Genomic DNA, 21,694 nt, shown 5'->3' on the forward strand with positions numbered 1-21,694 from the left:
AAAAGGAAGAATTCTATCATTGACCTTGACAGGATTTATAGGCAAAATATACTGGTGAAGCATTTCACAGTAAAGAAAGCTGTCATGAGTAATGTTGTCAGGTCAAAAAGGAAGTTAAGTTTCTATTATTACAACTTTGAAACACTAAGTTTCTTAAAGAATCAAAATATTAACAAATCAGGCCACTATATAAAAAGAACTTAAACATTTTACATAACAAGAAGAAAACAAGTACCCAATCGGAAACCTCTATTTGCTAAAACATACCATTTTTGGACTAAATCTGTGTGGATGGCCCTCTAGTATATAAGGTACAAATCTGATTGTCGAGATCTGCAGATAAAACCCATCTTCCCCGTTTATTCTTTGTGTCTTCTTGCCATCTTACTTAGATTCCTTGAGTTGAAGTTCCTCATACAATAAAGAATACAATGTTTACCTCAAAGTTGCTGTAGGAATAAAATTAAAAACATGAATGTAAAATAATGTGTACAGAGTAGGTGATCAGTAAACATGAGCTATTTCTCCTATTGTTGCTTTTAGAAGGCTTCTGATTCAAGTTCATGATTAAGATAAATCTATAGAATTTCTTCACACTCATCCATTTCTGTGTATAACTTTTTAATTTATAATTGTACACCTTAAGAATGCTTTAAGAATCTGACACATTGAAAACTCTCTAGAATCACTAAAGTTCCACAGCTCTGAAGGAAAACAAATAATAGGAAAATTAGCCTATAATTTTAGTAATTGTCAAGGTGGCACTACCATGTCAGACTAATTCCTTTGGAAAATCTAAATTTTCAGTATATTTCTTTGTATTTTAAATGTGCCAGATGACATGTGATTGTATATTTACATGTTATAGCTATTACTTAGAAGGAAAATGATCTATGTCATGTAATTTCCAAGGAAGCAACAATAACTTAATTGTGCTCTTGTTGATTTTAAAGTGTAGCATGAAAAACATCCTTGGAGACTTCCAAAGATACACAAAGTACTCCTAAAGAGAGCAATAGAGACACCAGGAGAATCTAGCTGTGAATGTATTCCAAAAAAGCTGTTTACGTGTTAAGGGACCCAGTTTAATTCATAGTGTTACAGCTGTGAAGTTAATGTACAGATCTGAGATTCTATCACAAAGGACCATTATATGTACTTAACATGCCACTTAGTCCTATAATTTCCCCTTTTATAGTAATGCATAGTAATGCACATACATCTTAAAGTACTAGATGAGTGTTGTGATGGTTGTTAATAATAACAGTAATGATGAACATGCCAATAACCACTACTTATTAACCACTATTTATTAAATGATCAAAATATGCTGGGTCCTTTCTTTAGTGAGCACTTTGTACACATCATCTCCTTGATTCTCTCAACAACCCAATTAAATCGATGCTATTATTATCTCTATCTTGAAGAAAAGGAACCTAAGGCTTTAGTAGATAATTTGCTGGGGAGGGTGTTTTTGGTTAAATACCCAGTCATCACTCCTCGTGTCCATGAACTTATTCCTTGCCAAAGAACATCAGGTTTTTTTCCAAGCATGAAAACACCTGGAGATGTTGGGTCCTTCTCCAGCTCCAGGACTAAAAACTGAGTGGTCTCATTCCAGCATATTCCTTCCATCTCCCTTGGGATTGACTGAGAAATGAACTTGAACACATATCTCCAAAAGAACTATAAGGTCTACTTTTGCTGCATGACTGGTAGGAAGAGTTTCTCACTTTTTAAAAAAAGCAAACAAACAAAAGCCAATGTTCTATCTTCTGGGCTTTGAGTGTTGTGAGGATGTAAGACCTAGATCTGCTATCAGCATCTTGATACTACAAGATGAATGAATGTGAAGACAAAGCCCTCAAGCCATCTCCCATCCAACACCCCAATACCAATTCCTCTTAGCCTGCTCTATTTTTTCCCATAGAATGCATCATTTTTAGCATACTATATAATTTCCTGTTATTATATTCAAGGTTTATATGTGTTATGTATTATTATATTCCTTGTTAATATATGTTATCATATATCACTATTGTGTTCATTCTTATATTATAGCTTCACTCCCTGGCAACAGTGTAAGTTCCACAAGAGCAGAGGTTTTATGTCTGTTTCACTAATATGAACAGTGCCTGCCACAGGGAAGGCTCTGCTGAAGACAGGAGAGTGGAAACAATAGAAAAAAACCTGGATCACTGAGGTACAGAGCTAGCCATTCATCTTACTGCTACACTTCCTGTTTTGTGAATAATATGTTCCCTTGAAATCAGAATTATATGCTTTATTCAGAGTCAAATATATCAAAAAGTAATACACCTACCAAGTTTTTCTGCTAGGAAAGATCATACATGAGATTCAAATGTATAGACATACACTTGTATGAATTTTGAGCTGGACACTCAAAACCATATTTTTTTTCACCAGCATGCTGTACTGCACCATGGACATATTAATGAGAGATGCTGTGAGATCACCTTGAAGTGGGGGAAGGAGGTAGAGTGAAGTAATCATTCCATAAACCATAGACCTCCTGTGCATTAGGCATTGGAATGGACACTAGGAATGCAAGGGTTCACTGAACTTGCTCTTCATCCTAAGACTATACAGGGGGGTATACAGTGGACTTGGGGGAAGCATGAAGAAGTAACCTACCTCTCTCAATTAGGATGCTTTTAATAGTGAACAACAGAAAATCCCAATTGAATTCATCTACTCAAAATTTTGTGGGATTTATCATTTCATATAATAAGGAATCTGGAAGTTGGTGGTTTCAGGGTTGTTCAATTCAGAGGTATAATAAATGCTATTAAGGACACAGATTCTTTTTGTCTTCCTGCTCTGTCACCCTTAACTGGCTGTTTTCCTCATTATCTCAAAGTGGCTCAGTAATTCCAGCCATCACAACCTCCCCCACATCAATGTCAAGTAGCAGGAAAAAATAATTAACTTTCCTTTCTATTTTGCCAGCTTTATTGAAGTAATATTGACAAATAAAATTGTAAGACATTTAAACAGACAACATGATGATTTGATGGAAGTGTACATATACGTCGTGAAAGGATTCCATCACCTCACGTGTTTGCTTTTTTGGGGGGTGGTAACAACATTTATCTTAGAAAATTTCAGTTATACAGTATGTATTCTCAACTATAGTCACCATGCTATACATATGATCCTCAGACCTTGTTCATCTTATAACTGAAAGTTTGCTCTTTTTTAGACTGATCTCTCCCTACTTCCCCCACTCCTAGCCACTAGCAACTACTCTTCCACTGTTTTCTATGACTTCAGCTTTTTTCTTCCTCCCTCCCTTCCTTCCTTCCTTTCTCCTTCCCTTCCTCCTTCTCTTTTTTCTCTTCCTCCTTTTCTTTCTTTCTTTCTTTCTTTCTTTCTTTCTTTCTTTCTTTCTTTCTTTCTCTCTTTTTTCCCTGCCCCCCCTTTTTTTAAGATTCCACATATAAGTGATACCCTGCACTATTTGTCTTTGTCTGGTTTATTTCACTTAGAACAATGGTTCCCAGTTTCATCTGTGTTGTCAGAAATGACAGAATTTCTTATTTTTTAAGGATGAATAATATTCCATAGTGCATATATACGCTACATTTTTTTTTTAATTTTTTTTTCAACATTTATTTATTTTTGGGACAGAGAGAGACAGAGCATGAATGGGGGAGGGGCAGAGAGAGAGGGAGACACAGAATCGGAAACAGGCTCCAGGCTCTGAGCCATCAGCCCAGAGCCCGACGCGGGGCTCGAACTCACGGACCGCGAGATCGTGACCTGGCTGAAGTCGGACGCTTAACCGACTGCGCCACCCAGGCGCCCCTATGCTACATTTTATTTATCCGTTTATCTATCAACTGGCAGGTTGCTTCCAAGGGAACTGTTCCATGGGTAGCTGTACAGTGTCTCTGAGAAGAGGGAGCTGAGGCATTTCCTATGTTGCCATTTTGGTCAATTGCCCTTCACTCTTTAAGCGCTAAGGAAACTTCCCTAAAATATTCTCTAGGCAAATGTATTGTGTGTCATTGGATAGATTTGAATCATATGCACATTCCCAAGCCAGGCAAGGGAAATAAATATAATAACCATGATTAATTTGGGAAAAGACAGACTTGTGCCCTGCATCTGCAAAGGTTTACCGGAAGTAGGCATTTTATTTAGCACAAGGTCACAGCACAGGGCTGATATCTGAAAAAGTAAGAATATTCTTCATAAGAAGGGTAAGGGGGGATGGCTGTTGAATGGACCTCAAGTGTTTGTGACTTTGGTTTAGTTCTCGTGTTACATGATCCTTCATAGGCATTTGGCAGAGTCACTCAAATCCTTTTCTGGATTTCTATGAAACAACTTTCTGTCAGCCATTTCCTAATTATTGTAAAAGTTAAATATAATGAATATAAAACAAAATATACATATATGGTTTTGGGTATTGTGGCTACATTAAAAAAAAACCCAAAGCTTAGTTTAGTTGCTTAAAATAATACTTATTTCCCATTCTTTTTTTTTTAAGTTTATTTATTTTGAGAGACAGAGAGAATGTGTGTGTGTATGTGCATGTGGGCAGAGGAAGGGCAGAGGCAGAGAAAGAATCCCAAGCAGGCTTTGCACTGTCAGCGTAGAGCCCAATGTGGGGCTCAATCTCACGAGTTGTGAGATCATGACCTGAGCTAATATCAAGAGTCAGATGCCGATCTGACTGAGCCACCCAGGTGCCTCCTCATTTCCCTTTCAATCTGCATCCTAGGCAAGGCTCAATAGGAATACTTTGTGTTAGTTCCACTGGGTGCCAGGGTGGCTGGAACGGTGGGGCTACGATCACTTGTGACTCATGCATGTGACACGTGAGCTAAGAAGCAGCAGCTGGGGCTCCTTGGCCATCTTTCCCATTCTCTGTATCGTCTCTCCATGTGATCTTTCAAACTGTGCCCTCAGGGATTCCAAGGTGTGTCAGCTGAGAGAGAGAAAAAGGGAACCAGGAAGAAGATTTATGTGGCTTCAGGTGTTACATAGTGTCGCTTTCACCATAGTCCTAGCATTCACACACGGGAGGAGGGAACAGGGAATTCGGCTTTTGTGAGGAGTGTCAACATCACATCCGAAAAAGAACATGTGGAATGAGACGTATTAGAGCACAGATATTAATATGTATTTTTAGAATATCATTAGTGATACTGTAAAGATTATTTGGGTGGGAAAATAGAAAACTTTATGGAAAGTTTAGCAAAAGAGACACATAGATAAAACCTATGATATATTAAAGTACTTCCAAAACTAAATTAAAACAGTACTGATGGCATATACAAAAATCAATGAAACCAAATAGACATCTTTAGAGAAAGGCCCTAAAAAACGTACTATATTATGTTAAAAGTATGACAAATCAAGGGGAAGACTTCTAAGTAAATATTGTTCATACAATTGTTTGCAAAATTAAACTCCAGAGGAGTTAAGTACAACCAAACAAAACGTTCTGTTACCTAAAGGTAAAAATGTTAAAAATGCACAATTATCAGATATTTAAAAATGAGCTGCTTATTTAGTGTATAAGAAGATATTCAACAATGTACGTAATCAAGGAAACCCCTAGCTCCACATGCAAACAGTATGCATTAGAAAGAAAATCAATTATGTCGGTATCAGTTATGTCAAAATCAGGTAAAATAGACTGAGGGCAAAAGAAGCATCAGATATAACACGGACATTGAGTACTGATAGAAGAATCAGAAACACGAAACAGTGAGGAATCTATATTCACTTGAGAGCAGAGCTTTAAAATCATGCAACAAAGATTGACAGAAGAGACAATTCCACAAACACTGTTAAAGATTTTAGCACGTCTCTTTCAACAATTGATAGAATTGTGGCTACAAACAAACAAACACCTAAAGCTTGGTTGCTTAGAATAACAATACTTATTTCCCTTTCTTTCTTTTTTTTCTTTATTTTAAGAGAGAGAGTGCACATGTGCATGCGGGCAGAGCAGGGGCCTTGCCCCTCACAAATCACACACACACAAATCAATGAAGCAACGATGATCTGAGCAATATTATCCCACTACCATGACCCAATTGATATTTATAGAACAATACATGCAACAATTGAAGATTACATATTTTTGCAAGTGTGCATAGCACATTTGCCAAGGTAAACTGTATGCTGGCCTGTAAAAACATTTTCTTTTTTTAAAAATTTCACTATAATTCTATTAGTTCCAGACATGCAGTGATTCATATAGGGGTTCAGTAATTCTATTTCAAGATAAGAGTGCTAAAAATATTTTCAATACATTTCAAAGAATTTAAATTTTTAGAAAAGACTTTTTTTTTTACTACCAAAGTAGCAAAGGTAAGAAATCATTATGATAATAAATTTAGAAGCAACACAATTGGTGGAAAATAGCAAAACAGTTAAGAAAATTATCTACTTGATTTATGAAATGATTAAAAACAATTGAGTTTTAAAAAAACATTTTGAGTTTATAATAATATGAGAGATTTTTATATTATGTAAAACAAAAACAAAGTCAGTGTGTAAGTTCTACCTACCACATGATCACCGTAATTGAAAACCTTAGAGTATAGACGCACACTTCTGGCTACGACATGTTAACTGATACTGGAATTGTCCTTGTGGTGAAGATAACAGCAAAACTGAAAAAACATATATAAAGTAACTGTTTTCAGGTATTGAACATCAGGCAGCTGAGGAATGTGATTCTTGAAAGAAGAAAAATACCTAATGTGATATCCAAGATAGGTCACCCTGACTTTATGACTGGAGACACTTTCCCATTGTGGACCATTGTTCCTACTGAATGGAGGAAGACTGGATATTTGGGGTTTTGAAATGTTGGAAATTTATGTGGCGGAACCTGAGCAAAGGGAGGGGGGGTGTAGGCTGGCAGGAAGGGTAGAACCAAATGGTAGGGGGCAGTTAAAATGGTGACGCGTGGGATCTTTTGAGGAAAAAATGACCCGTGATAAATTTCCTGTAAAGAAGATGGTCACGGCTCTCTGAATCTAATGCTCGAGTTAAGTTCTTACTCATAAAGTGCTCTTCTGCCATTTCTCTTTTATTACAAGTCTTCAATAATTGTCGCCTATGCACAGCAGTCCTGTGTTTGTGGTGTTTGACAGAACAGAAGTGTGTGGAAGAGGGAGAGCGTCTCAGGAAACTGGAAGTGATACTGAAGAACTTAGTCACAGAAGAGAAAGGTCCTATGTCACCAGGTCCACAGGACATACCTTTTCTAGTGTAATTTGAAGTCTATCTCAAATCATGTTTCATAGAGGTAAATAAATTCAAATGACGAGATGCAAAATGTGCTGAAATAACACAAAACTTAATGGATGTAATCATTTTATTCATCAAATCTGAAATTCCTTCCTAATCTGCATGTGATGGAAGACAGTTGGGCAATTATTAAATAACAACACATTATTAAAGGGAAATACTAGCTTACAGATATTAAACTTAGGGTGTGGGCTTCACTAACACATTCCCTGACATAAGAAATGCTGACAGGTTGTAACTGCACGGTACTTACAATAGAACTAACAGAAACCACCTCTGGGAGAGGGGGGTTGTTCTAGAGGAAGTCCTCTGGGGATTTCTTGCTGATTCACCAAATCAAATGCCCCTTACTACAAAAAGGCCTCACTGGAGTCTTTGTTAGATTCTATAAGAATCTGTACTGACAGGTTCGGGATACCTGGGTGGCTCAGTTGGTGAAACATCCAACTCTTGGTCATGGTCTCATGTCGTGGTCATGGGTCAGGTCATGATCTCACAGTTAGTGAGTTCGAGCCCTGTGTGGGGCATCTGTGTTGACAGCGTGGAGCCTGCTTGGGATTCTCTGTCTCCCTCTCTCTGCACCTCCCCTACATACTCTCTTTCTCAAAAATAAATAAACATTAAAAAAAAAAAAAGAATCAGGGCTGGTCAAGGCAGATTTGCTAAGGCGTAAACCATAAGGGCAAAGAGAGGCACTTCATGGTACTTAGAAAGCTTCAAGAGTGACTTAGAACAACAGCATACGTCTGACTACTATAGTTGGAAATGAGAAGCTTAAAAATAGATATGGCTTTTTATTTAATTATACCATTTAGGCTCTTCTTTACAATGACAAATTGTGCTGTATACAGGAAAATATTTAAATCGCTTAAATAAAAATTCAGCACAAGCTGCTCTTATATTTGCATGGCAATCATTTACTGCTTCTGTAGAAAGCATGAAAATCCTCTATGCTCTACTGACATTATGCTAGATAGACTGACATGTAAGGGTGCATCTGGGCTACTCTCTGCTATCTGATCAAGAATTAGAGATATGAGGGGCGCCTGTGTGGCTCAGTCGGTTAGCGTCTGACCTCAACTCAGGTCGTGATCTTATGGTTCATGAGTTCGAGCCCTGCATCGCGCTCTGTGCTGACAGCTCAGAACCTGGAGCCCGCTTCAGATTCTGTGTCTCCCTTTGTCTGCCACTCCTTTGCTCATGCTCTCTAAATAAATAAATAAACAAACAAACATTAAGAAAATTTAAAAAAATAGGAATCACCACCATAAAATATTCGGTTATTGGTAGGTAAATATTCCACTTAAAAACATGCAAAGACGCCATCCTATGTAATACATGTATTTTGCAGAATTTATTCAAACTGAGACACCAATTTGCTATGCATATTATGCTAACATTCTTATTCAATTCCTTTTCCTGCTTTAATAACAAGAATGTTTAAAACAATGTATCACTTACCCATTTGGAGACATAGTCATACTGATAGGAATTCACTTAAAAGTGTACATGAAGATACCTTGGAAGGCAAGTCCCACTTCAGCATGAAAAACTAAACATGGGGCTACTGTTTTGAGGTTTTATTATATTTACATATTTCCAAAGTCATTATTTGTTCATCAAATCAGCGTTTTCTTTATATTATCTTCAATTACTACATTAACAATATGTGTTATAATAACTTGTAAGTGTGCTTTTTCCACATGAATAGATGATAAACTGTGATAAACAGGATGATAAACTTAATTTTAGAGAGACTACCTACTTCCAGAGCAAAATAGGTTAATTAAAACATTCCAGGTGCCTCAAAGGGAAATTCACATGGTACATAAGACAAAAAGAAAATAAAAAGAGAAAGAAGAAAAATGTGGGGATGAAAGGCATATATACAAAACAGGTCACTAATCAAAAGGTCAATTAAGTTTGAATCTTCTAAGAAGAAAGAGACAGGGTGCACTCAGAAAAGTGTTCTCTTTATAAGGTCCACTAAGATCTTTCAATTTCCAAGTTCAATAGTTTCTACTTTCAGTACTTGCCAGTAAAATTACATTAATTTTTAAAGTGCTTTGCTGGCCTGAAAATATTACTTTGTCCTGAATGCTCACTTGATTACTGTTTTCTGAGGATTCTCCTGTTATAACAGATAACATTATGCAAATTTTTATAAGGCCACCCATGATATCAAAATACATTATACTAATAAACTGTCAGGGCTGGAGATAGTGAATGATGGCACTTCCATAGTCCAGATAGAAAGCCAGTTCTAAAAACAGATGTTTGGACTTAAGTTAGTAAAGTTTGTTTTTTGTTTTGGGGTGGTTTTTTTTTTTTTTTTTGGTCCACTTTACAGAAGTGGAAAACGTGTTGTCTGTGGATCATGTGGTAAAAAATATTAACTAACACAGGCCATGGAATCTTAATGAATAAGTTTAGGATGAATAAATTAATACAAATTTCCATGATGAAGGAAAGGCTTCCAATCAAATGCAGCAACCTGTAAATCTGTTGACATCACAGGTGATTTTTTATTAATGACTCTTCTTACGGTAGAAAATACTTCGTATACTAGAGAGCATTGGTATCCTTCACTCAAGTTAGCCTTAGATAGAAATCTTAGAGCTCACCAAGATAAAGGAACTGTGCTCCAGAGAACTTAATTATAGCTCGGATGACTGAGAATGATAATTTCCTTGGAAAAAAGTCACCACATTAGATACAATAGTTCTTTCATTTATTTTACTTACCCAGAAAAGTCCATAAATTCTTGCTTTCCTTAATTTTCACTATGTAGACACATGGATTATATTATTGTTTCCTAACCATTATGATAATAAATGACTTTTAACTGATAATAAAATTATAAAGAATATTGTATTTGTTTTATTACATTTGTTTTTTTTTATTTTATACTCTACCCATTATTAGAACTGTGCATTGTGGGCCATACCTATTCATAATTATAGCCATTATTCTCAGAGGCTCATCATAGTCAGAAAATTTATATTCCCTGTGCTTTTTGTCACTTATGTTTTTTTTTTAAATGTGTAGTTCACAATTTGGTTAAGTGAGGTGTCACATCTCTCATGTTGCCTTCAAAATGGAGGTTTTCCTGCTACAACTTACTTTTAGAAGAGCATAAACTGTAGAAATGACCCAGGCTCCTGACTCTGGAGGTTTGAAAAAGTTGGATAATGTAAATAGAAAGTTAATAGATTGAGAAGATTTTGAAGTTCACTTCCAAATGTACAACAAGAAAAGCTGGACAAACCGTAAATTAAGATTTTTATTGGACCCATCAGAAAACTGAGGTTTCAGGCACATTTGGAGAGACAGGCACATCCAGAGACAGAACAGAGATCTACCTACCTGGAGCAGAAGCTATTAGGAACACTTAAATGATAGAGCACAGTTTTAGGGGGCTCCCACCCTTCCATGGACTTTTCCTCCAGGAAACCCACCAGGTTCTCACGTGACGATCTGAGAATGACCCCTTTAAGGGCTTCCTCCAGAAGGTGGGGAGTGGGGGAGAGTCGCCACTGTAAAATATGCCCAGATTGTGACAGAGGATTCCTCCCCACTCTGTGCCCCTCCAGACTTCCAATCTCAGCAAAGAAGGAAAGAAACTTAGTCAGCAGAGGCCAGGGCTTTGAGGAAATAGATTGGGAACCAGGGAGGGGAGGAGGCAATGGAAGAAGTAGGGGGTGGGAGCTACAAAGCAGCAGAAATACTGTGAGGTCACAGTCCTGAGACAGTCTTCACCCTAAGACTTAGGTTTAATTAGAATATTACAAACACTTCCGCTCCCCAACACCTTACCACCATACCAGTAGCTTTCTAGTACAATAACAGTGGATTGCAGCTAAATGAACTGCCAAGATACAGACTCTCAGAAGTAGATTACAAAGAGGGGGGCCAAGTCAAGAGAGGAGACAAAGACACCAAAGGAATTCAAAGCCTTTGGTGACTATAACTACAGCAGATGTTAAACACAGCTTAATCCTAACCACATTGATACAAATTCTCCAATGAAAGATCTACTTACCTCAATTCCTATTACCTGATAACAATGTGTCTAGTTTTAAAAAAAATCACAAGGCACGCAACAAACAAAAAACTACTCTCTGAAGAGACACAGCAGTCATCAGAAGCAGACTCAGATATAACAGATGTGGGAATGATCAGAGAATTGAAAATAACCATGGTTAATAATTTAGGACTGTAAGAATGAAAGTAGCATACAAAAGTAGATGAGTAAAGTATGGGGCACCTGGGTGGCTCAGTCAGTTGAGTGTCTGACTCTTGAGTTTCGGCTCAGGTCATTATCCCAGGGATGTGGGAGTGAGCTCCGCATGGAGCTTACTTAAGATTCTCTCTCCCTGTACCCCTCTCCCACCCCACCCCACTCTGTCTCTCAAATAAAAAAAAAAAATAGATGGGCAAAGTAGACAGAAAGATGGAAACTCCAAGAGTGAAAAGTGAATGCTAGAGAAAGAAATTCGGTAACAGAAATGAAGAATGCTCCTCAGGAAACTTTAAGTAGCTGGGAAAAGAATCAAGAAGTGTGAAGATAGGTCAATAGAGACTTCCTACACTGAAATGCAAAGAGAAAAGGAAACATTAAAAAAAAAATAGAACATCCAGGAACTGTGAGACACTATCCCAAGGTATACATACGTATTCATAATTGAGAAATCAGAAGTGGAAGAGGAAAGGGAGCAGAAGAAAAATTTAAAGTAGTAATGGCCAAGAACTTTCCAAAATTAAAGACAGACACCAAGCCACAGACCCATGAAACTCAGATGATACCAACAGAATAAATTTTAAAAGCAAAAACAAAAAGCCACACAAATATTTAGTCATATTACCATTCAAACTGCAAAAAGTTGAAGATGAAATCTTGAAAGAAGATGGGGAAATGAAAAAATATGTGTAGTGTTACCTCCAGAAAACAAAGACTTGTCATCAGAACACATGTAAGCAAAAGAGTGGAGTGAACTATTTAGAAGGAGAAAGCGTCAACCTTGAATTCTTTTTTTTTTTTTTTCTTTCCTCTTTTTCAACCTTGAATTCAATATGCAGCAAAATTACTTTGGAGAAAAAGAGACAAATTTTTTCTCAGATAAACAAATACTGAGGGAAATCATTGATAACAGACTCACCCTTCTTCAAGAAATGCTAAGAGTTCTTGGGGCACCTGGGTGCACTTGGTTGAGTGTCTGACTTTGGCTCAGGTCATGATCTCCGGTTCGGTTCATGAGTTCAAGCCCCGCATCCGGTTCTGTGCTGACAGCTTGGAGCCTGGAGCCTGCTTCGGATTCTGTGTCTCCCTCCTTCTCTGCCCGCTCTCACTCACGCTCTCTCTCTCTCTCTTTCTCTCTCTCTCTCTCTCTCTCTCTCTCTCTCTCTCTCTCTCAAGAATAAATATTTAAAAAGAAGAAGAAGTAGAAGAAAAGAAATATTAAGAGTTCTTTAGGCAAGAGGAAAATGATATGGATCAGAAACTTGGATTTATATAAAGAAAGTATCACATAAAGAGAAAGAATAAATGTTTTAAAAATCCTTATTTTTCTTATTCTTCATTGATCTATAAGACAACCGTTTAAAGCAGTAATCGTAACAATGTCATTGGTATATGGAGAAATATGAATATCAGCAATTTCACAAGGGATAGGAGGGAGAAATTGGGAATATTCTGTTACAAACTGACTATACTGCATGCTAAGTTATAGTGGTATTTGAAGGTGGACTTTGATTAAAAATGTGTATTTTACACTAGGGAAACCAATAACATCTTTAAAATAAGTGTTATTGATATGCTTAGGAAAGATAAAAATGGAATCATAAAAAATGCTCACTTAAAACCAGGAAAGGCAGAAATGAGAAAAAAGAAAAATCAAATGCAATGAATAAAAAGCAGTTACAAACAAGAGAGCATTAGTCCATCTGTATCAATAATTACTTTAAATGCGACTGGTTTAGATATACCAATTTAAGATTCAATTTCTAAATTTCAGAGTTTGGTTCTTTTTTCTGCTGCACGTGGTATTTTGAATTGGAAATACTTTAGAGAGCCAAGTAAGAGTTCTAAAGCTAGGAAACCCAAATCCCAGTTTCCTCCCAACTGGCTACAATCTAGCCATTATATTTAATAAACTTTCTAAACATTTTTATGCATCATCAGTTCCTTTTTATTTTCAGTAGACTGAACTTCGGCAGCTGTGCTTTGTATATTTTGTTTGTATTCAAATAGATGCAGTTTATTTAATACATTTATTACTTACAATTAATTTAATTTTAAATTAATGAAATAGATATAATTTCTTTAATTTATTACTAGTTACTACTTACGTTTAGCTTTTCCTAGGAGTGACTTCTTTCTACCTGGGCAACTCTCAAAAGAAATCTTGAAATAAGACACTAGTCGAAGTCTAGAAACTGGTAACACCTGTATTTAAGAATAATTACTCTAGGAAATGATCCAGAAGCATTTATAGAAACAGTTTTAGAAATTGAGCAAAGTCTGTGCCTTCCTTTGAACTATAAAAATCATGTCTTTAATATTCTAATGTTGGTGTCAAGTAGGCATTTTTTTTTATACATAGACACTTTTGGTCACCAGAATTTTTTTTTATGTAGGTCTGATATTTACTATCCTATATATCCTGTTCTTCTATTTTGATTCTCAGACATAGATGGGAGAGGGAAGTGACAGAAGGGAGGTGATGGGGGTAGATGTCTCTAGGCTTTGAGGATCTTTATAGTTAAACCTGCCTTTGATTTAATTCTAAAGAAGTTCATACGCCTGTGGATCTTGATTTTTATTTTTACTGCTAAATGGTACTTTTTCAAGGGATGCCATTAAAGTAAAGAAAATAGGAGAAGTCAGCTTAAAATAGTTATGTTTCTTATTCCAGAGACCTTAGAGTTGTAAGTGAACATAATTTCTAAAAAATAAAGTTCTAATATTTCCTCACTGAAATGGTGACCTAATTTTTTTCCTCTGGAGCTTATAGAGAAGAGCCGTATGCAAGCTGAAATGTGTATTGTGTCTTATCATGATGTTTAATGCAAATACAAAGATTTGGGGGAATGTTTTCTCCAGAGACAACCAGGAAATTTAATTTAATTTACTGCTAGGTAACCCAGTCTAATGATAAACACAATCAGTCTAAACTTTCAAGTAATCACTGTAGCCTCGGCTGCATGAATTGCTGTTAATGAGTGGTATGTCTGTCTTTAGTGGTTGCCAGTGGGTTTTGTTTATTTTTTTAAGCAGATGGGTTAATTTTTTTATACATAGTAGCAGCATTTATTACTCTGTGTTAGAGTCACTGTATTGACCAGGTCTGTGCACATATAATTGAATAACTACACCAAAATATATTGTCTCTGCCATTTTTATTCTATACTACAGTCTCCCTCCAATTAACATATGAAAAGGAACAGTATTTTAAATAAAAGTAAGTGTTTCATCTGTGTAATTATGTTATAGTGTCAATTCCAGAGGATAAGCATGAAATGATTCCATTTTCTCCAGTAACTCCCTCTCTGATGCTTCTGTGCCAAATCCCCCTTTCCAGGGGGATGCACCAGGCAGAGATTCTGCACCAACTGTAGCTGTTAAAATTTGGTTGCTAATACATGCTCTCACGTCTCCTCCGCTGGCCAAGCAAACCACACGTGTGGCTTTGGCTCCAGGTTTCCTCCCCTCCCCGCACTTCCTCTCCCAGACTCCGCCCCCCACCCCTCCCAGGGCAGGGGACAGAATAGAGCAGTGCTTCTCATCTTCCTCAGCCAGACTAAAGCAGGAGAGAGGTTGGGAAGGGATCGCTGTCACCCAGCTTCCCTGGTGTTCCTGGGGTTCTGCTCACGTGACAGTCTCCAAATGTATCCACTTCACTCATGAGTAAAAGCAACATTTTTGTCTTAATCAATCTTTAATTGTCTCAACATATGAGAGTTAGGCTACACTGTGCCAAAAATACGCCATTGAGCTGTAGACTGAGGCAGCTCTAACAGCATCTAGTACAATGTGTGTCTCCACCTTTTTAATAAAGGAAATTCAAGCAGTATGGGTGGAATTCTTGATGGAACAAATTGAACGTAAGGTCGTTCTACAATAACAATGTGTAAAACAAATAGAACGCCAGTAAATGCTGTTAAGATTATGGATTCTGCTACTGTGATGTTAATTCATGTATTTAATGGATACCATCTCATGGTTGAGAAACTTCAATTAAGAGGAAAATCCAAATGAATTTTAGGTGACATTCGCCAATGCTCCTAAGAGTATAGAAGAAAGCCTGATAAGCATGCTTATTTGCATGTCTCTTACTGTTTTCCAACTTATGCCTTCCAGTAGTTTTGTACAATGACAAAGAACACTACCCCACAGTTAAATAAATGATGAACATTTAGCTGGAGAGCCTTGCAGGAACAGAGATTATGACATGAACATGGAACACTACCTTCTGGGATATTATAAAGGAAAAAAAAAAAGTCATTGAATTAGCTATACAAATTTGCCTCTGTATCTCACTTGACAAAAATCACATTTATCTAAAAATTTTCTCTTTACACAGAGAAAGTTTCTTATTGATGCATGAGAAATTATGAGTTAAGGCTTTGGAGTGGCCTTGAACATGAGAAGCACTGGAGTAGCTGTGCATTTGATGTGTGATTTACTGGGGTGACTGTCACAGGATGCCCACAAGAGTTCTAGATCCTTCACTCTAAAAAAGCAAGGCTGAGAATGCTGGTTAGGCAGAATGATGAGGCAATAAAACCAATCATATAGGGAAAGATGGGGAAATAGATTGGCTGGAGCCTGAGCAGCTTGGACCATAAGATAACCTTGAAGAGACAAGTTATCGACTGAGATAATAGAATGGAAAGACAGAACGACATCTTGGGACCTTGTGTCTTTGTGAAGCTGTTATATCATCTCTAGACTGTGTAATATTGGATTTCTTTTCTATGCGGAAATATCTCTTAAGCCATTGTTTTTGGAGCTTTTCTGTAGTATACAACCCAATCTATACATGCAAATTTTAATTTAGAGCTGACAAGCATGGCAGTAGGAACATAAAAATATGCCAGAAGGTCAGCTTCTATTCCCATGAAGTTTTCTATATAATGAGAAACATAGATAAATTAATCACAATAGTAATAGTAGTAATAATAATGAAATATGAAAGTGTTAGTTTGTGCTTGTCTGGGAAGCTCTTTATCTTCTTCACTTCTGAATGATAATCTTACTGGGAAGAGTATTCGTAAGTAGATTTTTTTCCTTTCAGCTCTTTGAATATGCCCTGCCGCTCCCATCTGGCTTGCAAAGTTTCTGCTGACAAATCTGCTCGTGGAATTATGTGGTTTCCTTATATGTAACTACTTGCTTTTCTATTGCTGCTTTTAAGATTCTCTCTTTATCTTTGACTTGACATTTTACGTGTCTTGGTGTGGTTCTCTTTGGGTACAACTTATTTGAAACACCCTGAGCCTCCTGGACCTGGGTGTCTGTTTCCTTAACTAAATTAGGGAAGTTTTCTGCCATTATGTCTCCAAATAATTGTTCTGCCCCTTTTTCCTTCTCTTTTCCTTCTGGGACCCCTATAATGCCATGTGGTTATGCTTGATGTTGTTCTAGAGGTCCCTTAAGTTATCTACATTTTTTTTTTAATTCTCTCTTTTCAGTACTCTGTCTGGATGAGTCCCAATGCCCTCTCTTCCAGATGGCTGATCCATTCTGCTGCTTCATTTCGTCTTTTGTTGAACCCTCTGGTGTATTTTTTCAGGTCAGTTATTATATTCTTCAGCTCTGTGGCTTCTGTTTGGTACCGACTTATGTTTTCTGTCTCTTTGTTGAGGAATATCACTGTGTTCGTCCATTCTTGTACCACATTTGGTGAGCATCTTTATGACCATTACTTCTTTCTCATGTAGGTTATTTTTCTTCATATCATTAAGGTATTTTTGTGAGGTCTTGTCTTGTTCTTGCTTTTCAAACATATTGCTCTCTTTCTTCATTTTGCTTGACTCCGTGTTGTTTCCATATACGAGGCAAAACAGCTACCTCTCTCAGTCTTGAAAGGGTGGCCTCGTGTAGGTGATTCATTCAACCTTGCCCTGGCTCTTGGTTGCCTCATGGACCTTGATGACTGTCTAAGCTACCTGACTTATTTTTTGTATGTCCAGTTGTTTTGTTGAGGGTGTGCCAAGACCTGTCAGTGATCAAAGGGGAGGAATCTCATTTAGCACCTAATTTCAGGCTGATTGGAAGCCAGACCCTCAAGCAGCAGCATTTAAAGTACAAATATATGGGACATCTGGGTGGCTCAGTCGATTAAAGCATCCAACTTCAGCTCAGGTCATGATCTCACAGTTCATGGGTTCGAGCTCCACGTCAGGCTCTGTGCTAACAGCATGGAGCCTGGAGCCCGCTTCGGATTCTGTGTCTCCCTCTCTCTCTGCCCCTCCCCCACTCACGCTCTGTCTCTCTCTCAAAAGTAAATAAATATTAAAAATAAAATTTAAAAAATAAAGTATGTGAATATATACAGTGTCATGGGCCCCCAATTGTAAACCCTGCTGACCTCCAGACCAGGAGATCTGGAGGTGTCCCCTAGGTGACACTTGGCAAAAATCAGGCTCCAGACAAGTGCATAAGGCCCTTTATGGGAAGTCTCACTGAGCTATAGTGAGCCATGGATAGTGTCTCCCTGCTTATGTTTCCTGGGAGTGCCTCTTTAGCCTCTACATGTGTGGGAAACCTGAAGTGCGTCCCTGAGGCTGAAGCTCCAGGCTGAGTAAATTTCTGTCTGTGCAGTGTCCTGCTGGTGCTGGCCTACCAAGTACTGTCTTTCCAGCTTTGAAGGCCCCATGCAGAGACACCAGTCTCTTGTCCACCAGGGTCAGGCGATCAAGGGGTGCCCCTTGTATATACTCTTTTACCTGCTGGCTTTAGCAAGGCTGCTGGAGGGTGTAGTGGGTGGGCCACTCACTGGCTTCAGAAAGGCAGTAGGAAAATGTCTTGACTACAAGTGCCTGTGGCTTCAACAATGCAGTAAGCGAGTACCTTGTCTGTTCACATGCACTGGCTTCAGGCTGGGAGTGGAAGAATGCCACAGCTATTTGGCTCACCAGCCCCAGCCAAGGAGCACAGGAGCGCCACAACCACCCACATTCTCCTGCCTTAGAGAGTGCCCCAACCGCTTTCCCTACCCATCCCAGCAAGAGGGTGGAAGAGTGCCATGCCCAAGCTCACCCCCCTGTGCTAGCAGACTACATGGAGTGTGCAACAATGGCATCTGCCAGAACCTCTGCCTCCGGGGATCATTTTTTTTTTAATGTTTATTATTTACTTTTTGAGAGAGAGAGAGAGAGAGAGAGAGAGAGAAAACCAGCATGGGCAGGGGAGGGGCAGAGAGAGAGGGAGATGCAGAATCAGAAGCAGGCTCCAGGCTCTGAGCTGTCAGCACAGAGCCCGACGCGGTGTTTGAACTCACGAACTGTGAGATCATGACCTGAGCTGAAGTCGGACACTTAACCAACTGAGCTGTCCAGATGTTCCAAGGGGGAGCATCTTAATTGTCCCCTGTACCTCCAGCTGAAACCTCCAGATCAGCAGCTGACTCACCCTCACATATAATCTAGACATTTTTCAAACGCTGATGATGTTTTTCCACTGGGTCTAGGGGCGAGTGTGAGGGTACATGAGCCCTCCAAAAGGGGACTTTCGGTTTCCGATAGCACTTTGGGACCCCTTGTGTCAGCCCCACTGATTTTCCAAGCCAGGTGTCCCGAGGGCTCACCTCTCCAGTGCAGATTCCAGGAGCCAGGGCGCCCAGTGTGGGTCACCGTTTCTTCACTCTTGCGGCGAAAACACCTGTCTGGTGAGATTGCACCCTATTGTGTGTTGCTGCACCAGACTGTGTCTCTGCCTCTCACCCAATTTGATGTGGCACTTTTATTCTTTGTTGTTGAGAGCAGCCATTGGAGCATTCAGATCCTTTTCAGAAAGAAATAACCCATATGTAGCTGTAGATTTGGTGTGTCCCTGGGAGAAGGTGAGTTCAGGATCTTCCTACACTGCCATCTTTCTGCTTACGGTTTTAATTTTACATTGGAAGAGAATGGAAACAATCAGCTGGCAAATTTCGCCTCAGTATAAAAGTTAGAATTACAGGTCCCCAAAATCAATGGTTGTCAGTCAAAGCCTAGACACCGGGTGATCTGATGAATAATTTAAAACTGATTTATTAACTGTGCAGAAGTGAAGTTAATCGCGCAGGGAGACACAATGTCAGTTGCCAGCAATTTACTATGTTTTTGAAAATCATAGGCAGCAATTTACCAAAAAGATTAGGCCAGTTACTGTACACGTGTGGCATTTTCCTGATTTAAGATGTCACCCTGAAAGCTGTAAACTGACAACTGGAGTTTGGAATGAGGTTATAAAGTTTACGAAGAACTGCTTTTACTTGAGAATGCCTGTATTTCTGCTCTGGTGATACCTGCATTCACACCTCCTGCTGGGATTAAACATGTGTATGCAAATGAGCACTGTCAGAGAGGGCAGTGCACCTTCTCTCGGAACCATTAAAAGCACCTTGCATGACTCAGTGCTCTAATGCACTAACTGGTCTGTGGTGATGGGCTTTTATTTCTTGGAGCTCACGTTAGTTCAGAGAAAACACTATGAATACATTTTATTGATTCCTCAACCATCCCAACAGATATAATTAATATAATTACTTTAATGCTGTGCCAGAATTATTATTTTTTAGTTGCTTTTCAAAAGGATATGGTAGGACCAAAGTAGAAAATTACCTTTGGATAGCACAGCAATAATTGTTATGGGCGAGATTCACAGAGGGCAGATAAAATTAGTGGACAGAACGTTAAGGAGAGGTAAGTTATCTGCATAGATTCAGAGTATCTACCCCGAAATATTCACTGATGACTGTGTTGGTTTGGGCCTGTGTCTACAAATTCTTTGATATTCTCCTTCCCTTCAAGAGGTAAAACTTCATTTTTCCTTCCTTTCAGTGTGGACTGGATTTAGGATTTGCTCCCAAACAATAAGAGCACAGAAAGGGGAAAATGGCAACTTTACAGGAAGAAATCTGTCAGACCGCACCTTACCCAAGTCACGCAGGTTAGTATCACTAAGAAGAAGCCATGTTGGTATCATGTACCCCATGATGGGATGTGATGAGCAGGGTACTTCGCCAGTGTGATATCCTTCCTCCAAATTCATAATCCTAATGAAGTTATGAGGAAACATCAGAAAAATCCGGATGAATTCTACAAAACACCCAGTATTCTTCAAAAGTCTCTATGCCAAGTTCATAAAAATCAAGTAAAGACTTAGAACACAGTCACAGATTGGTGCTGCAACTCAATGTAATAAATGAAATTTGATTTCATAGATTGGATCCTAGAACAACAAAAAATTTTTAAAGCAGGTATCAGTGGAAAAATTAATGAAATACAAATAAAGGTCCATAGCTTAGTTAATAGAATTTTCCCAATGTTATTTTTTTAGTTTTGAAAACTGTATCATGATTACGAAAGTTATTTACATCAGTAGAAACTAGGTGAGGGTATGTGAGAACCCTCTGTACTATCATTGAAAGTTTGTGTACATCTAAACTGTTTCAATGCAAAAATTTTAGAAAAAAATTTAAAGAAGAAAATTTAAAGAAGAAAATGGTGGTCAGTGGGTATTATGGGTTGCATTATGTTCCTCAAAAGAGATATTGAAAGTTACATCTCAGAATGTGACTTTATATGGAAATAGGATCCTTAGAGATGTAATTAATTAAGACGAAGTTATACGGAAGTAGGGTGGGCCCTTCATCCAATGTGACTGGCGTCATTCAGATGAGACACGCACAGCCGGTGAGGACAGAGGGACAGACTGGGGGTGCTGCAGGTGCAGGCCGAGGGTCACCACGGATTGCTGGCCTCCACCGGAAACCAGGAAGCAATGAACGTTTCAAGGGAGCATAATCCTACAGACGCCTTGTGTGTAGACTTTCTAGCCTCCAGAATTATGAGACTGTTCTAAGCCACCCAGTTTGTGGTGCTTGGTTACATTGGGAAACTAATGCAATTGAGAAATCAAGTAAACTTCTCTCCATGTTTTTTAGTAGTATGAGCTTTTTCTTAAACATTTTTTGACGTTTATTTATTTTTGCGAGAGAGAGAGAGAGAGAGAGAGAGAGAGGGAGAGAGAGAGAGAGAGAGAGAGAGAGAATCCAAAGCAGGCTCTAGGCTCTGAGCTGTCAGCACAGAGCCTGATGCGGGGCTCAAACTCACGAACCGCGAGATCATGACCTGAGCCGAAGTCATATGCTTAACTGATTGAGTCACCCAGGCACCCCAGTATGAG

General features: G+C 38.4%; 1 long non-coding RNA gene across 4 annotated transcripts in view; it reads left to right on the forward strand.

Annotated features, from left to right (window-relative positions):
• LOC112859350 (uncharacterized) overlaps positions 1 to 21,694 on the forward strand; it is a 232,304-nt gene that overhangs the window by 74,690 nt on the left and 135,920 nt on the right. For 3 of the 4 annotated variants that reach the window (XR_015246924.1, XR_015246923.1, XR_015246926.1), the window contains one exon: positions 20,347 to 20,455. This is a non-coding gene — a long non-coding RNA (uncharacterized LOC112859350). Of the gene's footprint in view, positions 1 to 2,063; positions 2,204 to 20,346; positions 20,456 to 21,694 lie in introns of those variants that run through there. The other variant, XR_015246925.1, reaches the window with a different exon arrangement.

Source organism: Puma concolor, chromosome F2 (assembly GCF_028749965.1).
Source record: "Puma concolor isolate L17-30 chromosome F2, mPumCon1.1.hap2, whole genome shotgun sequence".
NCBI lineage: Eukaryota > Metazoa > Chordata > Mammalia > Carnivora > Felidae > Puma > Puma concolor.